Below are 12,818 nucleotides of genomic sequence, written 5' to 3'. Positions count from 1 at the left end.
CGGGGTTTCACTGTGTTAACCAGGATGGTCTCCATCTCCTGACCTCGTGATCTGCCCACCTTGGCCCTCCAAAGTGCTGGGATTACAGGCGTGAGCCGCCATGTCTGGCCTGTATCTTTTAAATTTGTAGCTTTTGTTCTTCATTTCAGGAAAGTATACTTTTTTTCTTTGGATATTTTTATTCTCCACTTTGCTCTGCTCTCTGCCTAAAGGACACCAAGTATAGATAGGGTGGATTTCTGTTGTGCTTTATGAATGTATATAATTTCTGTGACTGAAAAATTGTATGTAGGTGTAAGGATAACATTATTATAGGTTTGATCCAAATATGAGAATTTTAATATTCTTTCTCAGTCTAGGTCTCAAATACTAAAAACTTTGTGAATGATCTTTATTTTTTGGTGTATGTGTGCGCACACGTGAATATGTAGAATATGATATAGTAGGCTAAGATCAGAGACAATATAGTAGTCAATTTATTTTCCAAGAGCTATAGTGAATAGATAATAATTAGAACTATTTTTTATTTAATGCTTAACTATACAAGGCAAGGACATAAGCACTTTGCATATATTTGCTAATTTAATTCTCACAATAAGTATATAAAATAAGTATTATTATGCCATCATTTAACAATAAGGGGACTAAACCTTAGAAGTGTTAAATAAATCTCCAGAGTTTCATTACTACAAAATGGTAGAGTGGGTTTGGAACCTGAGTTTCCCAAAGCAATGGCCACATATTAATCCACTGTATTCTCTCTCTTCTTTGTCTTCTGCTACAGTGGGAAGTCGTGAGGGGAAAAACAAGTTGTGGATGCCTCCAAAAGGTGTTCGTATTTTAAGAAGTCAAAGCTGTTGGTTTCCACGAAGGCATGTTATCTTTACAGTAATGTACGTCAGAAGGCTTCATGAATTTGCATGTCATCCTTGTACAGGGGCCATGATAATTTCTGCATCATTCCAATTTTAGTGTATGTGCTGCTAAAGCCAGCACCAGTTTCTTTTTTTCAACCGGTCCATAGATCCTTTCACTTAATGTTCCCTAAGGCACTAAAGTTCAACATATTTAAAACAAAATTCATTGTTTTATTCCTCAATAACTTTGTCTTTCTCTCAATTCAGTTACTGACACTTCCTTCTCTCCTGCTTTCTATGTGTCATTGGTTGTCAACATTTATTACTTCTGTCTTCTCATTATCTCATTCCATTGAGTCTGCTCCTTTCCATTCAAAATGTCAACACCTTAATTCAGCCTCTTATTAACACCAGCCTGGAATATTGTATTGCTGAGGTAACTGACTAGTCTTCTGTCCTCTCATCTTTTTGTCCTTTCTCTTCTTTTATGTCATACCTAGGCTCAGACCTGTCTTCCTATAGCAGTTGTCTCCAAACCCTTTTGAAAACACTTCGTATCAATACAAATGCTTGAGCATGAATCTCTAGTACATTCATTTTAATTTATTGTATTGTATTGTATTGTATTTTTGAGATCGCGTCTTACTCTGTCACCCAGGCTGGAGTGTAGAACCACGATCATGGCTCTCTGCAGCCTTGACTTCCCCAGGCTCAGGTGATCCTCTGGCCTTAGCCTCCTATGTAGCTGAGACTACAGGCATGTGCCACCACACTCAGCTAATTTTTGTATTTTTTTTTAGAGATGGGGTCTCGACATGTTTCCCAGGCTGGTTTCAAACTCTTAGGCTCAAGTGATCTGCCCACCTTGGCCTCCCAAAGTGCTGGGATCACAGGCATGAGCCACCGCACCCAGCCGAATTTATTTATTTCTAAAAGATGTCCGCCTATGACTATGTATATATTACATATATACATGAGTATTATATATTTATATATTGTATATATTAATATACATGTATATTATATATTATTTCTAAATGATGTCCACTTATAACATATATATATTATAAATGTACACAAGTACAGAAATTAAAAGGAGATAAAGAAGAAATGAGTATTTTTAATTTAAATTTTTATCTTATATATTTGAGGTACAAAAACATTTTTGTTCTCCCTATAATTGAGTAAATTCCACTGTTTTAAAAAAATTGGCTTAACAATTTGTGATGAAATGATACATAAGTGTGTTTCTAACTTTATTTTGAAAATATGTTTTAATTGCCATCATAGCTGAGAAATATAGTCTCAAATTTACACAATGCCAAATGCACCACAAACACATTGCTAAATCCTAATATTCATTTCTATCCAGCAACTATACAAAGTTTTATTGAAATTCAGCCAATAAATCTACTGATGTCCAAGAGTTATTTTTGCAAGCTATTGAAAAGTATTGTAAATCTATGTCTGGAATATTAATAGATTAAAAGACTATTTCCAAGTTTTTTGTAAAGCATGCAGGTATAAATGTTTCATAAGTAATGATAAAGTTATATCATTTTCAGGAATAAAAAAACAATGTTGCAATTGTGAATGGGAGCTCACTCATGATTTGGCTCCCTGTCTGTTATCGGTGTATAAGAATGCTTGTGATTTTTGCTGAAGTTGCTTATCAGCTTGAGATTTTGAGCTGAGACAACGGAGTTTTCTAAATATACAATCATGTCATCTGCAAACAGAAACAATTTGACTTCCAGACATCCATTTTCAAAATGCTTTCTTAATAAAAAAAGAGTTCCTTTGCAAGAGCAGTTATTTTTCTATTCTTTTTCTTTGCTTTTTGAGACAAACTCTCTCTGTCACCCAGGCTGGGGTGCAATAGCCCAATCATAGCTGGAGCTGTGTGTGATCATAGCTCGGCTGCTGCACTCAAACTGTAACCTCAAACTCCTAGGCTCAAGTGATCCTCCTGCCTCAGCTTCCTAAGTAGCTGGGACTACAGGCACATACCACCAGGCCCAGCTAATCTTTAATTTTTTTGTAGAGATGAGGTCTTACTATGTTGCCGGGGCTGGTCTCAAATTCCTGGACTCAAGCGATTCTCCTGCCTTGGCCCCCCAAAACAGCGACTTTTCATTCACTGTTAAACACCATTTTTTCCTTAAAGACACTAATTAAATGTGCTTATTATTTTAATTGTTTTATTATTAATTAGTTGATTGATTATTGTAATATCTCGTGGTAGCACAGTTTTTAAATTCATTTGTCATAACGGAAAAGGTCAGAAATTTTTGAACACTAGTCTTTTTGTAAGAGAAAAATTGTGCAGTTCACAGTTCATCTTTTTAAATGGACAATTCTTTTAAGTCCTTTACCCCTCAATGGCCCATAATCCTATTTGATACAATTGATTTTGATGGTCACTCTTCAACTCACTTTACAGTATTATAAGTACTCTGTGATTTATTAACACTGGGCTCTAACCAACTGAGATAACCTGCCACCCAAGGTTCTACTATCTAAAGTTTAAAGGTCTTGTGTTTTTTGTTTTTTGTTTTTTTTTTAATAAAAATAGCCTAATGACACCCTACAGCACACAAATTCCTCTTGGGAGATCTCTCTTACCATTTATGACACTTGACTCATGTTCAGACAAATGTGGCTTCCAGCATCAGTTGATATATTGGGTATCAGTAAAGTTTAATTCTTTTAAAGAAAAATAAATATAAATTCTAGTCTTTTTTCTGCAGCTCAGGGCAGCCAGCTCCTAATGAATTCCAGGAATTAGCACACACCCCACTTTGGAGACCACTGTTATAAAGCATTGCTCTGATCCTTTTACTCTTTTGCCAGCAAACTCTTGTTATCTATCCATTGGCCATTTATCCATTGATAAAGCCTATGCTCTCTTTTTCTCAATAACATGGTTGCCCCCATCCCCCTGCTGCCTTCTCACGGGCACAGGTGAGCCCTTTGTGACAGCCACACTTCAGGCTTGGAGACTGGCCCCACTTCTGAACTTTGAGGGACCAACATTGGCAGCTCACTGTTGAACCTGAGCCAGTCAATCTTTCTGCTATGTGCAGTTTGATCTTAGCATCTTAATTCCCAGTTACGGGTTTCCTGCCTTGTACCCTCATTCTCCAGTGCTTGGGTTTGAGTACCAGACTGAATAATGATAATAACAGCAAAGACTAGAGAGCTTACTTGCCTACCATTGTTCTGAATGCTTTACATATATCAATTTATTGAATCCTCATAACTCTACAAAATAATACTATTAATATCCCCATTTTACAGAAGATGAAACTGAGACACAGAGGTTATGTAACTTCACCAAAGTCACTAACAATAAGTGGCGGAGATAAGTAGGTTTGACTCTAGGCAGCCTAACTTTAGAGCCTGTAACACCTGGCTCTTCTGGCCTGCCTCATGTCAGCTTGCCACGGCTGATTATGGTAGGGCTGGAGAGGCATTTCTAAGCCTCTCAGCCAACAGCATTTCTAGCTTTTGGCCAAGAGCATGGCCAAGTTCAATATGATGCAGTGCTGTTTTGGGGTGGATCAGATACTCAAGGTAAAAAACACTGGCACTGGTTGGGAGCCGACATATGAAAGATGACTGGGAGCTGTAGGTGGTTCAAAAGTTAGAGTGAAAAAGAGAGACTGGGACTGATTCCAAGGAAAAGGACCTGGTAGCCAAGAAGTAGACTGACAGAGAATATGAACACTAGCCACTAATTATTAATGCTTATTATGTCCCAAACACTGTCCTATTTGCCTTATGTTCATTTTCCATTTTACTCTCACAATGACCCTGTGAAAGTGTGTCACCATTTTCTAGACAAAGAAACTGAAGCCAGGCATGGGCTCATGCCTGTAATCCCGGCGCTTTGGGAGGCAAAGGCAGGTAGATCACTTGAGGTCAGGAGTGTGAGACCAGCCTGGCCAACATGGTGAAAACTTGTCTCTACTAAAAATACAAAAATTAGCTGGGCATGGTGGCAGGTGCCTGTAATCCCAGCTACTTGGGAGGCTGAGGCAGGAGAATCACTTGAGCCCGGGAGACGGAGGTTGCAGTGAGCCGAGATCACGCCACTGCACTCCAATCTGGGTGATACAGAAAGACTCTATCTAAAAAAAAAAAAAAAAAAAAAAGAAAAGAAAAAGAAAAAAAAAGAAAAGAAAAAGAAAAAAGAAAGAAAAAGAAAAAGAAACTGAAGCTCAGAAAATCTAAGTAATTTTCCTAAGTTCACATAATCAAATCAAGTGGTTCCGCTAGGATCTGAATTATATTTGGTGTGGAAAGGTGCTACAGTCATCAGCCTCTACAGGATTTCCATTAGTTTGTCCAAAGCCACTGATATGGTTTGGCTGTGCCCCTACCCAAATCTCAATTTGAATTGTATCTCCCAGAATTCTCATGTGTTGGGGGAGGGGCCCAGTGGGAGGTAATTGAATCATGGGGGCCAGTCTTTCCCATACTATTCTTGAAATAGTGAATAAGTCTCACAAGATCTGATGGGTTTATCAGGGGTTTCTGCTTTTGCTTCCTTCTCATTTTCTCTTGCCGCCACCATGTAAGAAGTGCCTTTTGCCTCCCATCATAATTCTGAGGCCTCCCCAGCTATGTGGAACTGTAAGTCCAATTAAACCTCTTTTTCTTCCCAGTATCGAGTATATCTTTATCAGCAGCATGAAAACATACTAATATAGCCACCCTAAATAAATATGCAATTTAAGGAAAAGCAGCGTGTTAACTCTTAAACACAACTTCAGCGCAAGACCTCCTTCCAACTACACTGCTGCATACTTGAACTGCCCTAGGCTTACTACAAAGGTGGGCTCTTAATGATGGATCTCTATACCTCCTCATCACTGAGAAGATCAAAGGGTAAGAAAGACAAGGGTGAAAATACATCTGCAGTCTTCTTCCTCCAACTCCAATTGAGAGCAAGAGACACAAAGAATCAGGAATTGGTTATGATGCCTAGTGGTGGCAGTGGTGGTAGAAACATCTGTTTCTAGGGGCAACTTGAGTTTCTGCAATGGGGCAGTATTCAGTGTTTTGGGGCCCCCATTCCAAGCTGTGGCATTTAGTGGTTCGTCAGTAATGGTCTTCCTGGATGGGTTTATGGCAATGTTTAGCCTGTGGTCTTGGTTGCTACTGGAACCTTCTTGTTCCAGTCCTTCACTGAACCTGTTTCTCTCTCCTCCTCCACAATATGTCATTAGTAAACTTCCTTCGTGCTTAAATAAGCTAGAGTTAGTTTCTGTTACTTCCAAGTAAAAACTCTGACTGGACAATGATTAAATTTTAATTTTCAATATTACTATCACAGTGCATCATATTTCCAATTTAAAAAAAATGGACTAGTAGCTCAAAAGTAGTTCATTAAAATATTCATATAACCCACAGTTAACATAACGCTTAATGGTGAAAGATTGAAAGCTCCCTTAAAATCAGGAACAAACCAAGAATGTTCACTTTCTTTTTTTTTTTTTTTCCCTTGGTTTGTTTGTTTGTTTGAGACGGAGTCTTGCTCTGTCACCCAGGCTGGAGTGCAGTGGTGCAATCTCAGTTCACTGCAACCACCACCTCCCAGGTTCAAGCAATTCTCCTGCCTCAGCCTCCTGAGTAGCTGGGACTATAGGCGCACGCCACCACGCTCAGCTAATTTTTGTATTTTTAGTAGAGACAGGGTTTTACCACGTTGCCCAGGATGGTCTCAATCTCCTGACCTCATGATCCACCTGCCTTAGCCTCCCAAAGTGCTGGGATTACAGGTGTGAGCCACCGTGCCTGGCCAGAATGTTCACTTTCTATTAAACATTGTGCTGGATATTCCAGTCAGGTCAATTAGATAAGAAAAAAAGAAAGACATCCAGATAGGAAAGAGAGAAACAAGACTACCTCTATTTGTAGATGACATGATTTACTTTTAAGTATAGAAAACCTTAAGGAATCCATTATAAACCTATTAAAACTAATAAACAAGTTCAGTAAGGTTGCCAGATACAAAAGCAACATGCAAAAATTAATTTTATTTATATACACTAGCAAAGAACAATCCAAAAATGAAATTAAGAAAACAATTTCACTTATAATGGCATCAAAAAGAATAAATAAAATACTTAGGAATCAATTTAACTAAAGAAGTGCAAGACTTGTACACTGAAAACTACAAAACACTATTGAGAGAAATTAAAGAAAACCTAGACATCCCATGTTCATGGATCAGAAGACTTGATATTGTAAGATGCCAATACTTCAAATTGATCTATATATTTAATGCAATTCCTATCAAAATACCAGCATCTTTTCTTGCGAAAGTTGATATACTAATCCTAATATCCATATGGAAATACAAGAGACTCAGAAAAGCCAAAAACAACCTTGAAAAAGAACAAAGTTGAAGGATTCATGTTTCCTGATTTCAAAACCTAGTATAAAGTTACAGTAATCAAGAGTGTGCTAATAGCATAGGGATAGACATATAGATCAATGGAATGGAATTGAGCATTCAGAAATAAACCCTACTATTTTTGGTCAATTGATTTTCAGCAAGGGTGCCAAGACCATTCAATGGGGGAAAGAATAGCCTTTTTAACAAATGGTGCTGGGTCAACTGGATATCCACAAGCAAAAAGATGGATTTGGACTCCTATCTCACACCACAGGCAAAAATTAACTCAAAATAAATTCTGGGCCAAGCATGGTGGCTCACACCTGTAATCCCAGCACTTTAGTGGGCCCAGGCAGGTGGATTGCCTGAAGCCAGGAGTTCGCGACCAGCCTGGCCAACATGGTAAAACCCCGTCTCTACTAAAAATACAAAAATTAGCTGGGCATGATGGCAGGCGCCTGTAATCCCAGCTACTCAGGAGGATGAGGCAGGAGAATCACTTGAACCCAGGAGGCAGAGGTTGCAGTGAGCTGAGATCACACCATTGCACTCCAGCCTGGGCCACAAGAGTGAGACTTCGTCGCAAAAAATAAATAAATAAATAAAATAAAATAAAATAAAATAAAATAAAAAAATAAATCTGGTCCTAAATATAAGAGTTAAAACTATAAAATTCTTAGAAGAAAATGTAACCTTGGATGAGGCAATGGTATTTTAGATATGACACCAGAAGTACACATGACAAAAGGAAAAATAACTGTTAAGCTTTTTTACAATTAAAAATTGTACTACAGGCCAGGTGTGGTGGCTCACGCCTGTAATCCCAGCACTTTGGGAGGCTGAGGCAGGCAGATTGCCTAAGGTCAGGAGTTCAAGACCAGCCTGGCCAACATGGTGAAACTACATCTCTACTAAAAAAAAAAACACACACACACACAAATTAGCCGGGCATGGTGGCGGGCACCTGTAATCCTAGCTATTTGGGAGGCTGAGGCAGTAGAATGGCTTGAGCCCGGGAGGTGGAGGTTGCAGTGAGCCAGGATTGTGCCACTGCACTTCAGCCTGGGTGACTGAGCAGGACTCTGTCTCAAAAAAAAAAAAAAAAAAAAAAAAAATTGTGCTACGAAGCCTCTATCAGGCTGGGCATGGTAGGTAGTTCATGCCTGTAATTCCAGCACTTTGGGAGGGCCAGGCTAGAGGATCCCTTGAGCCCAAGAGTTCCAGAACAGCCTGAGCAACATAGGGGGACCCCCATCTCAACCAAAACAAATTAAAAGTTAGCTGGGCATGGTGGTGCATGTCTGTGATCTCAGCTACTGGGGGTTGGGGGGTGGGTGGTGCTGTCTGAGGTGGGAGGGTCATTTGAACCCAGGAGGTCAAGGCTGCAGTGAGTCATAATCACGCCACTACACTCCAGCCTGGGTGACAGAGCATGACCTGTTTCAAAGGACACTATCAAGAAAGTGAAAAGAAAAAACAACCCACAAAATGAGAGAAAACATTTGCAAATCATATATCTAAGGGATTTGTATTTAAAATATATAAAGAGTCTTACAACTCAACAATTAAAACTAAAAATGGTCAAAAGATTTGAATGGACATTTTTCCAAAGAAGGTATACAAGTGGCCAAGCAGCACATGAAAAGATGTTCAATGTTATTACATATTATGGAAATGCAAATGAAAACCTCAACGAGATTGCTAAAGGGTGTGAGGTTTCTCTTGTGGATGATGAAAATGTTCTAAAATTGATTGCAATGATGTTGCACAACTGTGAATGTAGTAAAAACCATTTAATTGTATACTTTAAATGGGTAAATTATATCTCAATATGTAGGTAAATTATATCTCAATAAAGCTGTACCAAAAAAACGCCAAAAAAAAACCCTCACAGTGAGACAACACTTTATACTTACAAGGATGGCTAAAATAGAAAAGAGACAATAACAAGTGTTGATGAAAATGTGGACAAATTGTAACCCTTGTACATTGCTGATGGAATTGTTAATGGTACAGTCACTATGGAGAACAAGTTAGGTGTTCTTCAAAATGTTAAACATAGAGTTACTATATGACCCAGCAATTGCACTCATAGATATATACCCAAGAGAAATGAAAACACATGTCCACAAAAAAACCTGTACCTGAATGTTCATAGTAACATTATTCAAAATAGCCAAAACTGGAAGCAATACAAACATCCAGGATGCACAAATTAACAAAAATGTGTCATATCCCTACACTGAACAATATTAGGCTGTAAAAAGGAAGGAAGTCACATACTGCAATATGGATGAATTTTGAAATCATCATGCTAACTTAAAAAGGTCAGATAGAGGCCAGGAGCGGTGGCTCTTGCCTGTAATCCCAGCACTTTCGGAGGCTGAGGTGGGCAGATCACAAGGTCAGGAGTTCAAGACCAGCCTGGCCAATATGGCGAAACCCCATCTCTACTAAAAATACAAAAATTAGCTAGGCATGGTGGCGCACACCTGTAGTCCCAGCTACACAGAAGGCTGAGGCAGGAGAATCGCTTGAACTCAGGAGGTGGAGGTTGCAGTGAGCCGAGATCATGCCACTACACTCAAGCCTGGGCGACAGAGCAAGACTCCGTCTCCAAAAAAAAACGGCCAGGCATGGTGGCTCATGCCTATAATCCCAGCACTTTGGGAGGCCGAGGAGTGTGGATCACGAGGTCAGGAGTTCAAGACCAGCCTGGCCAACATGGTGAAACCCTGTCTCTACTAAAAATAAAAAAAAAATTAGCTGGGCGTGGTGGCGGGCACCTATAGTCCCAGCTACTCGGGAGGCTGAGGCAGGAGAATAGTGTGAACCCGGGAGGCGGAGCTTACAGTGAGCCCAGATCGCGCCACTGCACTCCAGCCTGGGCGACAGAGTGAGACTCAGTCTCAAAAAAAAAAAAAAAAAAAACCAGAGGTCAGATAGAAAAGACCACATATTGTGTGACTACATTTAAATGAAATGTTCAAAATAAGCAACTCCATAGAAACAGAAAGTAGATTAGTAATTGCCAGGGACTGTAAGGCAGAGGGAGAAATAGGGAGTGAATGCTTAGGGATGCAGAGTTTCTTTCTGTTGGGATGAAAATGTTCTAACACTAGTCAGGATGCTTGCACAATTCTGTGAATATACTAGAAACCACAGAATTGTATTCTTTAGAAGGGTACATTTTATGTATCTTAAATCCGTTGAAGTTTTTTTTAAAAATCATGAACATAGGAATATAAATACTACAAATCATAACAGCATTATAAAGTTAAATAGTGACCAGATGCAGTGGCTAACACCTGTAATCCCAACAGTTTGGGAGGCCAAGGCAGGAGGATCACTTGAAGCCAGGAGTCTGAGACTGGCCTGGGAAACACAGCAAGGCTCCATCTCTTAAAAAAAAAAAAAGCTGGGCATGTGTTACATGCCTGTTGTCCTACCTCCTCAGGAGGCTGAGGCAGGAGAATCCCTTGAGCCCAAGAGTTCCAGGCTGCACTGAGCTATGATCAAGCCACTGCACTGTAGCCTGGGCAATGGAGTGAGACCCTGTCTCAAAAAAACAAAAGTTGGTGGGGTGCAGTGGCTCATGCCTGTAATCCCAGCACTTTGGGAGGTGGAGGTGGGTGGACCACTTGAGGCCAGGAAGACCAGCCTGGCCAACACGGTGAAACCCCGCCTCTACTAAAAATACATAAATTAGCCGGGTTTGATGGCTCTGTAATCCCAGCTACTCAAGGGGCTGAGGCATGAGAATCGCCTGAACCTGGGAGGTGGAGGTTGCAGTGAGCTGAGATTACGCCGTTGCACTCCAGCCTGGGCTACAGAGTGAGACTCTGTCTCCAAAAAAAAAAAGGCAAATAGCGAACAAACAGGACTCTACTTAAACTGTAGTGTGACCCTGTATGTGATAGGATAAGCCTCTGAAAATATGATTATTTTACATAAATAGTTCAAAAATAACAGTATAGTAGTAAAAGAGCTGATGAGTGTCCAAAAATTGGATTTTACTGTGTGTGATGGTTAATTTTACATGTCAACTTGACTGGGCTAACAAATGCCCAGATAGCTGGTAAAACATGATTTCTGGGTGTGTCTGTTAGGTGTTTCTGGAAGAGATTAGTGTTTGAATCAGTAGACTGAGTAAAGATCTGTCCTCACTAATTCAATGGGTATCATCTAACCCATTGAGAGCTGGAATAGAACAAAAAGGTGGAGGGAGGACAAATTCTCTGTTTGAGCTGGGACGTACATCTCACCTCTCCGTGGATATCAGCACTCATGGTTCTCAGGTCTTTGGACTTGGACCAGGACTTTATACCATCAGCTCCCTGATTTTTAGGACTTTGGACTCAGGCTGAATTACACTACCAGCTTTCTTGGTTCTCCAACTTGGATCTCCAAATGACAGATCATGGGACTTTTTGGCCTCCATCATCACATGAGCCAATTCCCATAATAAGTCTCTTCATTCATAGATAGAGACAGAGACAGGGAGGGAGAGAGATCTTGTTGGTTCTGTTTCTCTGGAACCCTGACTGATACACTGGGCTAGCAATGTATTCATGTCTACTTCTCAGTGTATTGTTTGTTTGTTTGTTTGAGACAAAGTCTCATTCATTCTGTCACTTAGGCTGAAGAGCAGTGGCGTAATTTCAGCTCATTGCAACCTCCGCCTCCCGAGTGGAAAGGATTCTCCTGCCTCAGCCTCCTGAGTGGCTGGGATTACAGGTGTGTGCCACCACATGTGGCTAATTTTTTCATTTGTGGTAGAGACAGGGTTTCACTCTGTTAGCCAGGCTGTTCTCGAACTCCTGGCCTCAAGTGATCTGCCTGCCTCGCCTCCAAAAGTGCTGGGATTACAGGTGTGAGCCACTGCACCCGGCTGCTCAGTGTATTGTTTATTATGAACGTGTTCATAAGCCACCCATCCCTTTATAGTGTCATTTTTTTTTTCTTTTCTTTTTTTTGAGATGGAGTCTCGGTCTGTTGCCCAGGCTGGAGTGCAATGGTGTGATCTGGGCTCATTGCAACCTCCGCCTCCCAGGTTCAAGCAATTCTCTGCCTCAGCCTCCAGAGTAGCTGGGATTACAGGCTCCCCACACCATGCCTGGCTATTTTTGTATTTTTAGTAGAGATGGGATTTCACCACGTTGGCCAGGCTGGTCTTGAACTCCTGACCTCGTGATCCACCCACTTTGGCCTCCCAAAGTGCTGGGATTACAGAGCCACCACGCCCGGCTGCTCAGTATATTATTTTTGTTTGTTTGTTTGTTTGTTTGTTTGAGATGGAGTCTCGCTCTGTCGCCTAGGCTGGAGTGCAGTGGGGCGATCTCGGCTCACTGCAAGCTCTGCCTCCTGGGTTCACGCCATTCTCCTGCCTCAGCCTCCTGAGTAGCTGGGACTACAGGCACCCGCCACCACACCCAGCTAATTTTTTTTTTTTTTTTTTGTATTTTTAGTAGAGACGGGGTTTCACCTTGTTAGCCAGGATGGTCTTGATCTCCTGACCTCATGATCTGCCCACCTTGGCCTCCCAAAGTGCTGGG

The 12,818-nt window shown here is 40.6% G+C and overlaps 1 non-coding gene across 1 annotated transcript; it reads right to left on the bottom strand.

Annotated features, from left to right (window-relative positions):
- Window positions 1-891: 891 nt before the first annotated feature.
- Window positions 892-996, bottom strand: LOC129018460 (U6 spliceosomal RNA). The gene has a single exon (XR_008495287.1). It is a non-coding gene; the product is annotated as a U6 spliceosomal RNA (small nuclear RNA).
- Between the last annotated feature and the right edge of the window lie 11,822 nt (window positions 997-12,818).

This window comes from Pongo pygmaeus, chromosome 19 (assembly GCF_028885625.2).
Source record: "Pongo pygmaeus isolate AG05252 chromosome 19, NHGRI_mPonPyg2-v2.0_pri, whole genome shotgun sequence".
NCBI lineage: Eukaryota > Metazoa > Chordata > Mammalia > Primates > Hominidae > Pongo > Pongo pygmaeus.
This window is presented reverse-complemented; position numbering and strand designations above follow the sequence as displayed.